General features: G+C 41.0%; 1 pseudogene; it reads left to right on the top strand.

Annotated features, from left to right (window-relative positions):
- The first annotated feature begins 4400 nt into the window (after positions 1-4400).
- Positions 4401-18812, top strand: LOC111758121 (signal peptidase complex catalytic subunit SEC11A-like; annotated as a pseudogene).
- The last annotated feature ends 797 nt before the right edge of the window (positions 18813-19609 follow it).

The raw sequence follows: 19609 nt of genomic DNA, 5'->3' as shown, positions 1-19609 counted from the left end.
CATTAATCCTCCGGCAGCAGCAGAGGTGCCAGGAAACCCTCCCCTGGACACTGCCTGCTTCTGGTTTCCCTGTAGCCCTCTCCTGAGCCAGAGCCCAGGGCGGATGGTCAGACTGAACTGGCCCTTGGTCTTCTTCATTGAGACCACAGGGAGAGTGCGGCAGATGGAATTCGGCTTCTCTTGTGAATTTTTGGAATGAACTCTGAGAAGGACATTTCAGGACGTTTCTGGATGGATGATGAGAGGGCCTCCTCTTACCCCACTGCAGTCAAAGACAGGAGGACGCTCCCCTTACGGATTTGTGAAAAGTTGACGTTCCCACATATGAAAAGAGACTGACTTTTCACTGTTCTTAAGGCCCGGGTTCTTTCAAGAATGCTCAAGTAATAAAAACTATAGAATTTTTTCCCCTTTCGAGACATTTCTTCTTATTCTTCCATTAAGTAATTTTTGATGTGGTTCCTTTATGTTTCAAGAACTCTAAGGACTTTGAAGGTGGGAATTCTTTCTTGGCAGACTTGTGAGGAGGTAATGCAAAGTAACTTCAAATCATCTTAGGATAAAAACAGTCCTATATGTCTGTTAATAGATGTGGGTGTTCATTTTACTCATAAAGTAGCTCAGTTTCTTCCTCATAAAAGTGAATGTATTTTCACTCTGAAATACGCTTTTTGAGGACATGTTCAATAGGAACACTGTATTCTCCTCTCGTAATACCCTGGTGACCGGAGCAGGAGGTCTGCACTGCACACAGGCCAGCGGGAAAAGGCAGCATCAGCTTCAGTCTCCTTTGATTTTTCAGGACCTGGAACATGGTAAGGCAGCAATAATTATTTTTAATAAATACTTAATGAAGGAATGCAAAAGTGCTTTTCTGTTTTTCTTCTAATATTAATAAATTCTTTTCTAAAAGAGCCATAGAATTGCAATACCTATGTATCTATCCATGTTTGAGAGAAAACAGTCTGATAAATTATTTCAACACACATAAACATGCCATATGTGGTGGCTTGGAAGAATCTCTGGATACGGAAAGAGAAGAGAGGAGAGAAGAAAAGAGAGAGACAGAGACAGAGAAAGAGAAGAATAAGGAGGAGGAGAAGGAGGAGGAGGAGGAGGAGAATCATGTATCACAAACCTTCACAATGAAGCGATCCTTGGGGTCCCCATTACAGATGTAAGTACGTGAAGCAGGTAGCGTTTTAGCCGTTAATATCTGCATTGATAATGTTTATACAATGAGTTGCCATCTGCTGCATGAACATTTGCACATATTAATGGGCCTGAGCTTGGGATGATACATTTTACATGCAGAAGAATGTCAGAAATTTGTAACAGATCAAATATGTAGGTACATAACAAGCAGTCCATTATCATATTAACCATAATCAGAACGTTTGGTTTTCTGATGCTTTTCTTGTGAAATTATATATTTTTAGAGGCCTCTTAATTTACACATCTTCCCCAATCACTCTTAAGCACACTAGTTTTCCCCTCTCATTGTAACCTGCAATATTAACTCCCCAGCCTCTTGTTTGCTATCAGCAGCTTCATTATTGAACTATTTGCTGGGGACGTAGCTGTCCCTCCCAAATGGTCCTAACTTCCCTAGACCAGCAAATCCAGTACACACACCCAGTGTTTTGGAGACAGTATTAACTTTTAAAGACCTATGTGTTTCTGTGTGAATAACACTGAAATATGAAATGTGTTCTTGTTTGTTAGTTTCCTGGTCCCCACACCAGTCACTCCCTGCACACTGATTTATTAGCTTTCCTGGTACTGATTGCTATCTACACTCACTTCATTGACTCTCTCACTTCCTGATCACCTATATTCCTCAGCAGAGAGCTCCCTAAGGATGGAGCCCCCCAGCTTGCTCTCTCTGCATCCCCAATGGCTACAGAAACGTTTGTACTTCGGGCCTTAGTAAGAGTTCATTTTTCCCTCCCCATTCTCTTCAGAGTTGACACCTTTTGGGGATTAGAAGAGAATTTAGGGTTCATTCAGCCTCATTGCCCACCCAGAACCAGGGTCTGAGGTACACGATCCTTCAAAGACACTCTGCTCCTATTCTTGTGACAAGAGAATCACTGACTATTGAGACAACTTGAGCCGGTTTTGGAAAACTTGTTATTAGAAAGGTCTTGTAGTGGCTCGAAGCATGTTTTCTTGACACCTTCACCACAAGTCCTTATTTTGCTCAGTGGAATCAAAAAGTCAATTTTCTCATAATTAGTCTTCTAGTATGTGGACACACACACAAACACATGCACACACCTGCAATTATTTTCCATTTCGCATAAAACATTACTGGCATTGCTGATTTGCTTAGCTAGGTGTGGCCAGCAGAAGCAATATCTGTCTTTGTGCCCATGTAACCAAAAGGGAAAGGCAGATTACTAAACACATGATAGTCATGACACATGCCAAGCACGACGATTGAATAAGAAGCATAAGATCAAAAGACCCAGAGTTAACGCTGTTCCAGGGGAGAGGCAGGACCAAGGTGCGCTAACCCTAATGTGGGTGGATGACGTCACACCCTTGTTCCCCCTCCCGTGCCCCAAGATGTATGTCACTTAGAGACACATTGGAAATTGCGTTTGTGGTTTTATTGTAGTCATGAGGACACAGAGGGCTTGTCCTCCACAGCACCGTAAGGCAAGAGGAGGCTCCACCAAGAAGAGGACTCCTACTTTATACTAACCTGGGTGCTATGAGACTGCTCAAACATGTGGAAGTTCCTGATAGAAAACGACAGGCGTCAAGATTATTTAACAGGAAGTGATGGAAAAGCTTCACTCAGTATGACCAAAACAAGGAAACATCCGCTCAACGTCAGGGATCTGTGACTGGAAACCTCCTGGCTCGGGGTTGGTTTTGTCCTCACATCTGGTGTCACACCCAAAGTGGCACTGTCCAGGAAAAGCTACATCTCATCACGGAGTCTTCTTCTGAATGAAAAACTCCTTAACATTTGCCACTCATTTATTCAACAGCTACTTACTCAGCACCTGGCAGATGCCAAGCAATGTTCTGAGTGCCTGGAATTCAGCTACAGAAAAACAATAGGGCTCTCCCTGTATCTCAGTGGATGTCAGTGACTTGGAGAACAAAGAACAGCACCACTATGAAATCAAGACGATGCTCTAAGGAAAATGCCACATTAATTAAGCCATGTAGAGGAGGAATAATCGCTGGAATAAATTAGGGATTTTTCCTCTCAAAATTTCAGTGGGGAAAGTTTATCCAGTAGATAGTTCACAGTGTCTGCAAGAGACTTTAAGAATAGTTATTCAATTTGTGGGAACTAAAATGATTTGAGCATCTTATACACAATACTGGGTTAAATAAAATTTTTATGTAAAATGATAAAGTCTGTATTTAAATATGTACACATATTTTAAAAGACCAGGTAGCAACACCAAAATATATGTAAAATATTGTCTACAATTTGGATACTAGAACTATTTGTACATTCATGTGTTTTGCTTTCCCCCTTCCCCTCTTCAGCTGAGTCTAATGGGCTTGTTCTGCTTTAAGCCGTTCTTTAAATAAAAAACAAATACTTGTCAACTATGTCTAGATACTTTATCTATCTTTGGATCCAAATCAAATAAATTCATGACGCCTGAAGTTCTTGGCCCTGGATCAAAGCTGTGACATCTTTAATATTATTTTTTTCAGTACATTCAGCTCAACAAGGAGCTAATAAATTTTACATAAAGAATCACCTTGCTAAAAGACCTTACTGTTCATGACTGGGAATATATAAGAGTTTAGATTTTAAATAATGATCAAAGTTTGAGGTAATTATAAATTTATTAAATATATACAATATTCATAAATATTCTTATAATCATATTTGGCTTGGGTTAATGTTGACATGTCTCATGCTCCAATAAATTATGATTTACCAGAAAACTCACCTTCCAGTACAAAGAGAAAATGGGCATCAATATTTGGAAGTGCTTGTGACCTAGAAATACCTATGTGGTACTTCACATTAAGTAACAAGTAACAAATAACAACATTATGATTGTTGGTTTGTTCACACTACTGGGGGTTGAACCCAGGGCCTTCTCAAGAATTTCCAACCCCAGCATTTTCTTTATTTAATTTTTTCTTTCCAGACATGATCGTGTTAAGTTTCTAAATTGCTTGGGCTGGGCTAGAACCTGTGATCCTCCTGCCTTAGCCCCAGAGCACTGCAATCATGGGCTGGCATGTTTTTACGGTTAGAATGGCATCCCAGCTTCCACCCACTGGCCTCAGCATCCAGCTCTAAACAGTAATTCAGGAAGATGAGACACTCCTCAGTTTTCCTAGTTAGGACACCTGTCTGGAAATGGCAGAAAGGAAAATCTTCTAACCAAGGTAAACAGATAATCACTGGTATGTGTCTGGCGGACCCAGATGACATCCAGAGGAGGAGCTGTGTTCGCCGTTGCCCTCACAAACCATTTGCAGCAATGCCGTGAGCACTGCTTTTTCCTATCAGTGTGACACCTAAACGGCTCAGAGCCGATAGGATTCTTCATCAATCACCTTGATCACAATGGCTGTATGGACAGGGGATTTAGGGAGCTGATCTGCTCTGTCGCTTTGGGCTGTGTGATGAACACTGCTCTTTTTTCCTTTCTTCCTTTTCTTCCAGGCATCTCATCCATCAAGCAAACTACACAACAATTGAGACCTAAAACTAAAAAACACACACATAACAGCACTTGGTTAAATGATTGGGCACTGCCAAACCCCACAAGGAATCAGGCGAGCCATTCAACTTGATTTAAAGAATCGGCCCACCAGCAGTGAGACACACTCATAAACCAGCAGGCAGGAGGCATCGGGCATCACGGAGCTACGGTTGGCCCTGTGGAGACTTTAAATACCCCACGGTGCAGGATTTGTTTTAAAACTCAAGTCAAAGTCTTTGAAATCTTCGAATGAATGATATTCACAACTCATCAATGAGTTTCAGATGCAGGAGTGTGCAGTCTGCGTGTGCTTGGTGTGCAGTGTGAGCCAGGTATGCTTGTGTCAGCCCACATTATGGGGGTGCGGCGAGCGAAACCCAGTTGCCGTGCCCTCTCCTCTGCCGTCCCTGGGGACACCAGATTCGCTGTGGATTCTGGTGTCCTGGAGGTCACATCTCCCTCCCAATTTAAAGGTGCCTTATTTTGTCTTTGATACGAGTGAATATGATTAAACTCCTTGCTGTTGTGCTAAATTTCCAAGACTGTAAAAAGTCAAGGGAATTAAAAAGGTCACTGGTATATTTCATCTCACCAGCAAACCCGTGGAATAATGTTATAGGAGGACACAAAAAATTACTCACAGAGAGACACTGCACCCAAATTCTGGAAAATTTGAGTGGAAAACCTACGTGAGAAAGAGGCGCCCCTTCCGACGTGCAGGAATAAGCTGGAACTCCTCAATGCATGAAGCCCTACAGGTAACAGGACTGGGAAACCGACTCACTGCCGCGAAGAGGCTGGATCCTGCTCACCTGGTGTGAAGATTTGCCAGGAGTCAGCTGCCGCCTCCATCTGTCTGTGAGCCTCCAAACTGCTCACAAATTTGTAATGTGCATTCCACACCTTTGCACCATAACGTGACGAGTAATACAAACCACCCTACTTTAGTATGACACCACTGGGTGACGCAACTAAAAATAAAAATTAAGATTTGAACACAAAGTCAAGAAATTGAGAACTCAACAAGCAGCACATACACACAAATGACCAACTTTGTGTTCATTCAGGACAAAACACAGGACACTTTACATGGATTTGTAAGATGAAAATATACTCATGTAGGCAGGTAATAAAAATAATAGTAATTGTGTTAATGCACACATGACCAGGGTTCCCTTAAAATTCTGGCTAGCAATATGGTGCTTTATGATATTTTGAAATCAAACTCATTTCAAAAATAGATAAGTCCAAAAAAGACATTAAGTGTATTGACCCAACAGACTGCCCCATGTTCACTCTAGTGAGTGCATAGCATGAAAAATCAATGTAGAACATCCTCAGAATAAGCCAATAATCACGCTGCTTGATGACATAAATGTAAACTATCTATGGTTATTTTATTTCAACTTTGAATAATTTTTTTAGGTTCACCATTGAACTCATAAAATGTGCCAGGAGAATGTTTTCTATGCATGGTCTCATTTAAAGTACTCATAAACCCCGGAGGTAATATTATTATTCTCATTTTACAGATTAGGAAACTGAGACACAGGAAAACTAATTAACCTTGATGCAATAATGGTAAAGCTGGAAGCGTGAGCCCAAAACCCAGGCTCTTACTCCATGTCCTACACAATGTAGACACAGTTCAGGCCACAAACCATAAAGTACTGTGCTCGGTGAATTTTGATATACCAAGCAAATCCTTACAAAATATCTGGATGGTTGGCATATGAACAATTGGGTAGACTTACTGGAAATTTTCAAATGCTTAACTAGTCATAATATTAAGTTGTTGACTATTCCAGAATATATGTTAATTTGACTGCTTAAGATAACTTTGGCGAGCTAGGAGTTCACATCAAATGGCTGGTTGAATTTTGAAATTTCTACCATCAATGTGCAAGTCTGCAAAATGCTTGTATAGTCTCATAATATCACCACTGACATGCAAGATGCTCACAGAAGGAGACATCAGAAGGAACACTGTAAAGTAAAGTGGAGTTGATGTAGTGCCTTCCCTGAGCATTCACATCCAGCAGACCAGCCGCATGCGAGACAATTCACACAGCCGTAAACTAAAGGGAATCGAATGCCATGGTACTTTTGCATAAACAACTCAAGATGTGCACTGGACTAACAGGGTCCTCACTATTGTCCATTTTTGTCTCTGTTACCTAGCAATGGATCGTAATACAAAACATGCATGAGCTAGGACTTGACAAAACTGATGGGTAACGTGCAATTATGTAAAGAAGAATCCCACTCGCCGCCGCCCATGGTGCTCCTGCAGCACAGATGAGCACTGGGGCTCCGGCAGGAAAGTGTCCTGGGAAACCAGAGTCCTGAGCAAGGAGAGGGGCCAGGAAGAGGGGGAAGCAACCAAACCACCATGTCTTCACCCCACTGGGGACCCCCGCACCATACTGTGTAGACCGTATCTTAAATGTCCCTCCCAAAATGGAACCATGTGGCATTTATCCATAGATCATTGGAGCCTGAAACTTTGGAGTTTTTCAGGGGGAGCAAAAATGCTTCTGCGCCTGCAATCTGTACTTATGAACACCGTAAACAGACTTGGAGGAAACTATCCAGCAAGGTGGATGAGCCTCGAGCTTGGATCAAAGATGCTGTCCTCACATAGGATGGTCACCTTGGATGCCCTAGAGTCAGAAGAGGCTGGAAGGTGCAGAGCCAGGCATGAGAGTGTGCTCACAATCAGTGTGTGCACATACAAGCTATAATCAAGAAAGGTGGTGTGTGTTTAAAGTTTTAAGAATTATTATAGTAAAAGACACATTGCTATTGACCCACCTCAAAATATGCTCCCTTGCTCATCCCATTGTTCTTGCCATTTTCTGTAGCAGTTCTGAAGTCCTCTTTTGGGAGCGTCTTCAGGAGGTTGTGGCTGCCTGAATGTGCTGAATCCATTTAAAATGTTTATCTTTCACGTTCATTTTGGCCTTGCAAAATAGCCAGAGGATCACATAGTCTCAGAGCTGGTGGATAAGGACTCATGTAATGTTTCCATGAGCTCTGCCTTTCTGTTTGTTGGCACTCAGGGACAGCATTCACCGTATTTCTCATCGCAACTCATAAAGACACTCAGAGGAGAGCACTGCCAGAACTGCCTCAGAACATGACAAGAACAGTGTGATGCGTGCGTGTGAGGCGAGGGGGAGGACTGTCAGGAGTACCAAAGCAAATGTACTGTAAGGCGTTTTCTTGTTGTGCAGACATATGCTGTAATTTTTAAACGGATTTTGTATGTTTGCCTTTTCCTATGATGACAAGTGACCTTCATCTAGGGGAAGGTAGATTTGTCTCAGGACAATCAATAGAGAGCTCTGACATCAACTGAACTAAATAGGAGTCAAATTATAGCTGGGGCTTCTATTTCTGGTATCCAGGGGCCTGACTGAACTAGTGTGGAGCTACTGCTTGTTTTTAAAGAATTTACAGTGGTTAAGATTGATCCGAGAAATTTTACCTGCTTAAAATATAATTTGATATGTTTTGACATATACACATATATATATGAATGTGTGTAAATACATACTGGCATCATATATCAGCACCACAACCAAGTTAATACATACATGTTTCAGTCACTTTCAGATCGTTTATAAGTTTTAGTTGTCATAATGCTCACTTTCCATTATTGTCCCTTTTATAACAGTGACCATTGTTATTGTACAGGGTTGGTTAGGCAAATGAGATGGCTGCTAACGCTCTTTCTCAGTAAAACTCCATCCTGCCCAACTACTCATGAACAGAAAAGATCGCGTGGTCCCAGGCATCAGGTTGACCTGGTCAGAATCAGGTTGACCTTGGTTCTTTTTCCCAGTTACCAGTGGCATAGCCCTTGGGCACTCAGAGGCTGAGTTTACTCCACCAGGCTGTAAACTATACCAACAGTGCAGTTGCCAGGGGAGACGGCCAGCACCTTTGTTTTGGGAGTGAGCTCGGCCTACCTGACTCGAGCACAAGCTTCGACAACATGACCTGACTCTTACCTTTGTCACAGGACAGGGTACTTTACAGCTCTTGCGTGCTTATGTTTTCTTTTTGGACACATAATATAGTAATGGTTATCAGCTTGGCATCAGATACATTGAGGACTTAAAAGGTTACTGAGCTCCAGGCCGGGCAAACGGAATTAGAAACTAGGAAGCATCCAATGATCCATATTTCCAAGGTCACCGAAAGGTTCAGGTGCACCAGAAAATGGGGAAACAGCTCATGGAACACTTCTAGAATGCATAAAAAGGCCGCCACCCCGCCTTTCTCTTACCATTCCTTTTTTACTGGCACTGGGAATTGAACCCAGGTCCTCTGCACTGAGCCGCATCCTCAGCCCTTTTTAAAATGGAGACACTCCAGGTGTGCACATTACTGTTCATTCCTGACCCTGTACCCCATACCATTGCCTCCCGTCATGCCTCTCAGTTACAGGTGTAGACCGAGGGCCTGGTGAGTGTTTTCCTTCCTTGTCTGGCATGTTGGGTTGCTAGGATTGTCAGGGTAGCATTCAGATCCTAGACAGAAAGGAGCATTGCTACTCAAGACTGTCCAAAGTCTTTCCTGGATTTCGACATCACAGTAGATGAACAGGCTTCGTATTTAAAACCTGAGTATCAAGTGGCACTTGCCCTTCCCTGTACAGCCTTGCCTCAGCTTGCATGGACGAGCCTTGCCCAGTGTAATCTAGAGCTTGCTCTGAATACAGCAAGTGATGATAGCTACATCAGGGACTTTACTTACCCTCCATCCTCCGACCAACATCGCCCTTCCAGTGTGGCTGCCAGAGTCGGTGCTTGGGGCTACACAGCACCAAACCAAAAATAGAATCTCACCATTTTCCTTAAAGGATGGATTCGTCTACTAGAACTATCTGTCTACAGAGGGAGCAGGCAATAGAGGGATGAAAAAAACCTGACATTTTAAAAGCATTTTAATATTTTTTACATTGCTATTGAAAAATAGTAGAGTTTCATGGAGGTATATGTGCTCCACTGTACTCATTTGAGATAAAAAAAGAAAACTTCATGTGTATGCAAAAGGAAACAGGTAGGAGAAAGCAGAAACACCACAGCAGCCGTTATAAATGTTTACAGACAGAACTAAAGCTTTATCTCAAGTTCTTCCTGTTTAAGGACATGTTTTACGTTGTACAGCTCCTCTTAGAATATCAATCTAATAAGCACCAAATGAGGCTGAAGACAATGCTGTTATTAAAAAAATGGAAAAAAATGATTAAAATATGATAATTATACTGACAGCTTATATGCTCAATCTAATCAGCCAAGCTTCCAATTTGTCACAACGTACACTCACTCGTACATTATTGCTTAATTATAGCAACACTTCTATTTGGAAAGGTTGTCAATCATGTGAATACCCATCATTTTTCTTCTTTTTTTTTTTCTTTCTGTGAAGGAGCAGATTTCAAGCAAGGATTTGAAGTCTCTGTGCTATTGACTTAACCCTTGTAATACTTCTCATACCCAACTATCATTCTTATGATATATTTTCTTTGTCCACAGATTTGGATAAATCTGTACTACTATTACTCTTTACATCAGAACTGATACACAGTGTTCTAAAGTGGAATTAAGGATTGGCAGATTTGGGTGCCTGCTTGCACTAAAGACACAAGGCGGCTTTTTTTAAAAGAAGATTTGACAGGATGTTTCTCCATTTGACTGCAATCCAATTGATCTCATCAAGGAGTATAAAACATATGAATGGCAGCGAGGGACAAATTTAGCCAGCCTTGAAAAAGACATGAGTGCTGATATAAACAGACTTCTTTCCCCACAGCAAATTTAAGGTCTCTTTTAATCTTTCACTTTTTCTCCTTGACTCCATCATCCTCCTTCCAGTTGGTAAAATAGTTTAACAGGTTGCTAAAACAATTACGCAAGTGTATCTACCCAGGTCACCTATGAAGGGTCTAGTGACTTGACCACGTAACTAAGTAGAACAGCAAGATGCAGTGATAAATTGAAACAAATATTCGCACTGTTAGACAGACCTGAAACTCAGTGTCAGTTACTTTGAAGATATTCCGGAGCGTGTGGAATGTGTATGTATAAGTATGTATTTGTGTCCTGGGTAACGCTAGGTAGTACATCCTGCAGTGTGTGTGGTGTACCTGCTGTCCTCCAGTATCCACAAGGCCTGGTTTCCAGGACTCCTCAGGGACAGCCACATCTCCAGGGGCCCAGTCCTCGTGTGGACTTCCTGAATCTGCAGATTGTGCCGACCATGGGTTCAACTGAACATAGAATGAATATTTCCTCTTTGTTTGCCCTAGAACGTTCAGGTAAGACCAGATCACAGCAGAGTATTTTTGGCCGTGATTGGTTAAATTTGTAGGCACAAACCCAGGGATACCGAGAGCTGACTGTACACGCAGTGGCCTGTGTCTGACCTCTCTGGACAGCAAAACTGTGGATTGAAAGTAACTTGTTCTGCAAGTCTTCCCTGATATGAGCAAACATTTCCAACACATTTTAAAAACAAGTGATGTATTACAATATGAGTATCATGTGATGCTGGATAGCACGTCACAACTGAGCCAATAGATCTCTCTCTCTCTCTCTCTCTCTCTTTCTCTCTCTCTCTCTCTCTCTCTCTCTCTCTCTCTCTCTCTCTCTCACAACACACACCTCTCTCTCTGTCTTTCTCTTTCTGGGATTGTGGGTGACCATTTCCCAATAGCAAGAGCTCATGGAGAAGATCATACCTTCAGAGGGGAAGAAAAACATAGAGGAATCTCTTACTTGCAATGAGATTAGAGATTTTATACAATGTAGCAAACTGCAAACTTTCATAGAAAAACACAGCTTGAAGAAGACTGTAGCAGCAGAGCAATGAATCTATTTAACAACAACGGCAATGTCACATATGCGTGAAATCCTCGAAAGGAGGGGGGGGCGAGCGTCACTGGGTAGGCTGCTTGTTAAAGCTACATGACAACAAAAATACCTATTGGTCACCGAGCCAGCAGATAGCAGTGATCCCGCTAGTGATAGTGAAAGTTGTCCCAAACAATGACTCTCCTCTCTCTTGTCCCCTACACACCTGCCATCAAGGTTTTCAAAGGTAAATGCAGGTTAATTTGGTTATTTTTCTTTGTATTTTGTATTTGCTTTATTATTTTGTATTATATCACAGTATGGTAATCATACACGCACACATACACACACACTTTGGAGTTATGGAATGAATCATCTGAGTTTTCATTAGTTCTTATGGGGAAATTCACTCTGATACACAAGTGTTTTGAAGTATAAGCGTGTTTCTGGAATAAGTTATGCTCACAAACAAAGATATTTCCATACGTGTATACAGTGCATTCCCAATTTTTAACCTAATTGCCCATTTTTTTCAAGTCATCAGATTATTATATAACCATGGAAAAATGTCTTCCTGGATGTGCCAATTTGAGTCCTTGGAGATCTATACTGTTGTTTCTATGACTCTGTTCAACCACAAGAATGCACAAGGCCATGGGAGGGACACAATTTCTCCTCAGTTTCTCTAAACAGCATCTTGTGTATGGTAAAATAATGAAGCAGATATTCAGATGTGTAGGCTGTGTTATTCCTTAAAAGTTCATTTTGTGAACACAAGGCACCCTGATATGAAAACGTGCAAATGTGGGATAGGAACCCATACGTCAGGAAAACCGCGTTTCTGTTTTCAGGATTTACTTGCTGCATCTCCAACGATTTGTGTCAAGTTTTATTCTTTAAGGCGTGAGCAATAATGCAGGCTGCATCCAAGGTCCTAAAGGCTTTTGGCAATGCATTATTGCGCTTTTTTTTGCATTATTATTTTCAAGGAACTTACTTAAAATTTTTTACAGGCTTGGCATTGCTGCCTGCATCTATAACCCCAGCCCTCTGAGAGGTGGAGGCGAAAGAAACAGTCGCCTGACAGCATAGTGACACAGCAAGCGTCTCTCAACACAAAATGCACAGTGTGAAAGAATATGACTTTGTGTGAAGATCCTGGGAATTTTAAACAAGAAAAGAAATCATTACAAGTGTTAAACTTGGAAAACCTACAAGTACAATTAAAATTCAGTGGCAATCATTTCATTTCATTTGTCCTTACAATATTATTTGCAATCTTGTAGCCAAGTTATTTATCTATCCAGGTTAATGCGGGCTTGCACCACAGGGTGGGCTTGGTATCCAGGTGACTTCCTTTCTTGATTTTTTAAAATCTGTTACTTTTTTTTCTTTCTAAACTATTGTTTGTTAAATAATACTTATTGAGCCAGTTAGAAAATGAAACAAGTGCCTGTACCAGACAGTTCTGGGTATCATCTTTAAACATAAACTAAACACATGGAATGATTTCTCAGTGTAAATTCTTTTTGATTTTCCATCTAACATTGAGCACACATGCGTATGATGTTCAAAACTGGAGTGCATCATTTCAGCTCAAGAGGTGACAGCCAGAAAAATGTGACACTCCTTTGGCCTCACTCAGTTCTGGAAAGAATATCTTCATAGTTTATTCTAGCATTTAAGATAAACCCAAGATGGCAATACATGTGCATGTCTGCAACTTTAAAATGTACCAAAATAGTAAAAATAAAAATCCTAGTACAGTGAAATGTTAGCTGTAGAATCTAAGATAGATACATTTTTGCTATGTAATTCTTCAAATTTATCTGTTGAAATTTTTGCAAGAAAATCCTAAAGCCAAATTTAATAATATATCATTAATTTATCTCATAACAAAAATTAATGTCGGAAAAGTATACAAACCATGGCATTCAATGTGTTTTTAATACTGTTTGGATTCCCCATAAGAACTGTCATAGTTTAGACCTAAAATATCCCTGCAGGCCGCTGAAGACCCCGAGGGCACCAGGGGACCAGCCATCTGAGCAGAGCAGAGTCCAAGAGCAGCATCAGTTGTGTCTTGAGGAGCATTTTTGTATCATACCATGACTTCAAAGCCCCATGTGGACACTTTCCCTTCTAGGGCTGGTACATGCTTACATGGAAAGGCTATTGTTTTGCATTTATTCAGTAATCATAATCTTACTACAGTCTTAATTTTCATTATTTTTCTCACATTAGATCAAGATGGGAAGCAAGTCAGGATGGCCGAGTGGTCTAAGGCGCTGCGTTCAGATCAAGATGGGGAGGTTATTGTTTATTATCAACTATTGTTTACATTTGGATTCACAACAGGTACAGCTCTCTCAAATACCACCAAGGCCCTTCCATCCTGTGGAAGTTGTAAATAATGGTCACAAATTCCTTCCCAGCTTTCCTAGCCAGAGAAGGGATGTAGTTCCTCTTGCTCAAATCTAGAATCTAGAGTGAACTTAGAACTTGTTCAGAATAACAGTATGAAGGGCAAGTTTTCAGGGGCTGGGTCAGAGAGGCCTGCAGATGTCTTCTGGTTCTCTCAGGATGCTGGCTCTGGGAAAATTCACCTGTCTTGTCTCTGGGGACCTTGAGGTGCTGTAAGGTGCTGGGGTAACAGTCACTGCTAGGCCTGATCTCCCAACCTTGCTCACCCAGGAACCAAGGATATCCACTGAGCTATTGCCAGGCCTCTAGACAAACCTGTCCACTGGCTGAGTCCTTCATCAGTGCAACAAGCTCCAGAAGAATCAGCCTCCCTGCGTGAATTGCTGACCCATCACACCCATGCGACATAATTAAATAGCTGCTACTTTAAGCCAATAATTTTGGGACAGTTCCTTCCTCAGCAGCAATAACAAAAGCACCTCAAAGAAATTTTGTCAGTTCCAAGGCCAGTTTACCTTCCCTAAGCGTCGTGTTTCACATAATGACCAACTTTTTAAAAAGTCTCCAGTGTACAAAAAAAAGAGTCTCTGGTGTAGTTTTTCACTAATGGAGATAAATATCATTTCTTTGTGTCCTCAGAGCTGGCTCTAATAGTTTTGTTCATCCATAACTTACTCATAGACAATCATGTCTGAAGCATTTCTCAACTAATGGTAAAGTATGATATTGATTTTATGCGCTACCCAACAGTTTGATTTGAGGAAGTAATTTTTGCTTTTGGTTCATTCCACTATCTGCCTGAATGTCTTTATCACTACCACTGCGGTCAGTGTCACAGACTTTTTAGCCATGACCATATGCACCTGATTTTGACTGTGTAATTTAGTCTTCTGACCCAATTCTAATTTGCAACCTTGTAGGATGGATGCATTTGTAATTTAGTCTTCTGATCCAATTTTTGGTACAAATTGCAGCAGTTTTATATCAGATAGCATTATTTTAAACTTGGTCTGAAAAAGCTCAATTCATTTACCAAGACAACAGGTGTTTTCTGATATGGGCTAGGCTGTGGCAGGTGAGCCAACTGTGACACTTATGCTATTGTTTGACAAGGTGTAATGCTCTTTCCATTTATCATTGTACAATAAAATCTACTTTTATAAAATTCGTAAGTATCCACTTTGGTTGGGGGAACTTCCTATGATCACATGCAATCTATTCATCATCAGCATTTACAGTAGAGCCTCAGTAAGCCTCACTGTTTTTATATTAGCACCCAGAAGTCTCTTATTTGGATGAACTGTGGGTAAAATAGATCACCACCTTGGTAATCATAACCCTCCCTGGCTAACATATGTGCCCGGGCACTATTCTAACCTCTGTCTGTGTATATTTCACCCCGTTGACTCTTCAGAGTCCCTCTAACACTGATTCTATCTTTAGTCTTTATTTCAGATGGGGACATCAAGGCAGAGAAAGATTCAGTAGCTTGTCAAAGCTTCTAGTATTGGGAAATATTAGAATGCGGACTCAGGTGTGTTATCTGACTGCACTAACAATAACTGGAAGTTGCTTGGAAAGGGGAGGCCCAAGTCCTTGCCTCTGGACATTGATAGCATTTCCTCAGCCTTGTGGTAGGGCCCCTCTGCTGTGTCCCTCTTTCTCCAGACCCTAGGGAGCAGAGTCACTGGGCTTAGTTCACCTGGTTCCGGATCCCTCAGTTCTGGTGTCAGCAGATTTGAGGGTGGATTCCAGGTCCATCCCAGCACCATGGGCTTACACAATGCCTCTGCAGTACTAACCTGGTTCCCTTTGCTGATGCCAAATCTGCACATGAATATCACAAGGAGAACTTGGAAATGTTTCTAAATATCTCAAGCAAGTGACAGAACTGGACACACAAAGGGGAGAAAATGAGTTTGAGGGCCTGAAACGAGCCAAAGAATTAGCAGTTTCCGTTTTCTTCCTACAATGAGACAGCTGACAAGAATCCCTGTATGCGGGGAAGGCCGGAGGGAAGGCTGCTGAGCACGGCGGTCTGCGGTGTGTGGTCTTTTGCGGTCCCTCTAAGCCCCTGGTCCTTTCTCAAGTGTGTGCTTAGCAGACCAGACACAAGCAAGGGTCTTCTGAAATTTCAGAAGACTATCAGAGAGAATTTAGGTTAGCTGCATGAAATAGTGATCTGACCTTACTTTTTAACATGGCATTGAAATCCTTAATGAACTTAGGTCACATTTAAGCCAGTCTGATAAAGAGGCAAAAATTCAACCAGGCCAGGTATATAGTGACCTTAGGTATGTAAAACCTATCATCAACTGAATTCTCCACTAGGTTGATTAAATGCACCACACTTTTTGACATCAACATGGGGTCGTGGGTGGTAAAGGAAATCTCTACTCTCATTCCACAGTAATATTAAAAGAGGTAACGACAGGGGCTGGACTTGTAACTCAATGGTAGAGCATTTGGCCAACACACGCCTGGGTCCCAAATGCGCCTAGCTGGGTTGGAGGCCCTAGGTTAGACCCCCAGCACTGTTCCACCCAAAGCATTCCTCCTCTGTCTCAAGGAAAGCTTTGAAGAAAAGAATTTAAAGCAGTTTTATCACACTGAAATTGTTACAGCTCTTCCCATTAGTAACATATATAAATATGTGCAAATGTAGTATATGACTGTACATATATAGATCAATACTGTGTGAGTGTCTAAACTCCGAAAAAGTAAAGTAGATATACTGAACTGTTTTTCACTTAACTAATATAATGAATAAAATATTCAGAACACATTTATGCAAACCTTCTGTATGGGAGAGTGTTGTAAATCGGGGCAGTTCCATCCGGTAGCTTATTTAACATTGTTATAAGATCCTCACTTTTCATTTTCTTTGTTAAAAAATGAAATTTAATCCTTCTGTAGCCTGAGGGAGACCACTTAACCTTTATTTTTCAATTTTATTTAAAACTGAGGTGATAATATTTATCTCCCAAGCTACTGTGCATATTAATTAATTAACACTGGCAAAGGGCTTGAAGACAAAAAGTGTGTCTATTATTATCATGTTTTTGTTCTCTATCATGTCCTTAATGTCCTTTTAAAACAAAAATTCCATCTCTTCTCAGTAAGGTACCTTTTAACTGGGAACAATTTGGCATTGGCCATACCCGCTAGCTATTATCAAGATTTCCTGGGTAGGGATGATGTTTATCCTAATGTTTGTATACCCAGAATGTGTTCACAAAATGTAGGCCAGTGTAAATGAAAATAATATGATGAAATTACCATAATAATGATTTCCATGAGATTGAAATAGGTATGATCACAGTGTGGCATGTGACAATCTGTGTTTTATAGCATCACATACTCAGTACTTCAAGACAGCTTCAATGTTAAGTCACATAGAAAGTCAGACAGAAAGTACACTTTTCTAGGAGGGGTCACATTTGAAACTCCCAGGTCTCAGACTATGTTTAGGAGCACTCAGAAGAGTATTTTTATTCTTGTCAGGCTACTTTGCAACAACAAAGCAACAATCCTGTATATGTAATTCCAAGAGCAAATTGAATTGTGTGCTTATTGAACTCCTCTGAAAATGGTATTAAAGTTTCACACGGGGCATCCTTTATTATATGACATTTATCTGTACACACTGCTAATACGTGTAGCAATGAAAGGACCTCTGAAATTCTGAAACACAAAGCAACGTACTGCAAGCAAGTGGAGTGCCAAGCCACAGGCTTTTCCTGTGTTTCTCTTTAGGGTCGGGGATATACACTCAGCCCTGAATATCTGCAGTTTTGCATCTGTGGGTTCAACAAAACACACATCAAAAATATTTCAGCAAAAATATTGTCACCACACTAGACATATACATATTTATTTGTTCTCATTATTCTCTATCAGTGTTACAACTGTATACATAGCACTTACACTGCATTAGGTAGCATAAGGAATCTAAGGATAATCTAAAATATGTAGGAGGATATGCATAAGACATGTGTAACTACCTTTATCCACGCCCTTTTATATAATGGTATTTAAAACCTATGGATTTTGAGTGTAGGGCAGGAAGGCTGACCCTGAAACCATTCCTGCATGAATCCTCAGGGAAGACTGTGTCTTTTAAGAAAGAAAAATCCTCTCAATTTCCTGTTAACCTCAATGACCACTTATCTTTCTCGTCTATTTTCAGTCTACCTGACAATAGTAAAGTGATTCTGAAAAGTTCCTTTTCCAATCTAAGGTCACATGTGTGCCCTAATTTTTTCCATGTCATGAAATTTAAAGAATTGATTTGGGCCTGGTGGTGGCTTCACCATACTGTCTGGATGGTGTGCAGCAGATGAACAAGCAGTCACTAAATGATCAAGCCCTAAATTTTGGAAAGACACTAATGACCCGGAAGGAGTGCCTCGTAGTAACCGGAAGTGATGGCGCCATTAAAGTGGTGCTCAGAGACTCGCGGAACCTGCATCTCATAGAGCAGACCTTCTCTTTCTAACAAATTGAAGCTCCCATAGGATTGGGGGAAATTGTTTTCAGGATAGAAGGAAGAGAGATTCTTACAGTTCTGAGTCTTGAAGATCATGAAAAGGGAAATGGACGTACCAAGTGTTTGATTAAAGGGAACAATCATGCTGTTGATGGCGGAGGTCTCTATAAATGCCTACAACACTGGCTACAGAAAAACGATGTCATCAGGAGACAAGGGGATTTGTTCTTTATTTTGGAACTGTGATGGTCCTGTTGTGATGATCCTAAATTTAAGGACGCGGTGTTCTGTTTGCTGGGTGTGTTTGCCATGGAGTTGTGTGCTTCCTGTTGCTGAGTGTTGTAGGTAGACCCTGTGCTGCTGGGTAGCGCATGCTTTAGTGCTTCGTGGTGGCACTGGTTTGTGTCATCTCGTGTTTCCACACAAAAACACGTGTGGAGGATGCATGTGCTCCACTGGCATGCACGTGGGACTTCAGTCCCGGATTTCAGATGCTGGCATTTCATACTTTTGCCTTTTTGTGGACCAGTGGATTTTGTATATTATAAAAGGTTGAGCAGAAGCTCCCAGTGTTTGTACTTGTAAACCAAGCTTCGCTTCTAGAGTGCCACAGAGTCTGTAAATGCAACTCAGTGGGAGTTCCAAAGCGCCCTTTCTCTTTCGGATGGGATGGTACAAACTGAGGTTGTTGTTAAGTCTTAACTTTAAAACTTTTAAGTAAAAGACTCTGCACTTTGGAAAAAGAAGAATTAGTTTAGAAAATAGCATTTTAACCAGTAAGTGGATTATGAAGTGCTTGCCCTATGAGGTCCAAAGCACCTTTACCACAAGTTTTAATGCAACACACCATGTTTATATGTAAGGCCTTATAAAGTGTCCAAGATACAATGACCAGCACAGTAGAAAAAATATGAGGAGCTTTCAATTGGTGTTTATGTTACACAAACAATACAATACTATGAGAAAATGCTGTTTTCTAAACTAATTCTTCTTTTTCCAAAGTGCAGAGTCTTTTACTTAAAAGTTTTAAGTTGAGACTTAATAACCACCTCAGTTTGTACCATCCCATCCCAAAGAGAAAGGGTGCTTTGGAACTCCCACTGAGTTGCATTTACAGACTCTGTGGCACTGTA

Source organism: Cavia porcellus, unplaced genomic scaffold, assembly GCF_034190915.1.
Source record: "Cavia porcellus strain 051 isolate PalLab524CR breed Dunkin Hartley unplaced genomic scaffold, mCavPor4.1 scaffold_26, whole genome shotgun sequence".
NCBI classification, from domain to species: domain Eukaryota; kingdom Metazoa; phylum Chordata; class Mammalia; order Rodentia; family Caviidae; genus Cavia; species Cavia porcellus.
Note: the sequence above shows the minus strand (reverse complement) of the source record. Positions and strands in the feature narration are given on the sequence as shown.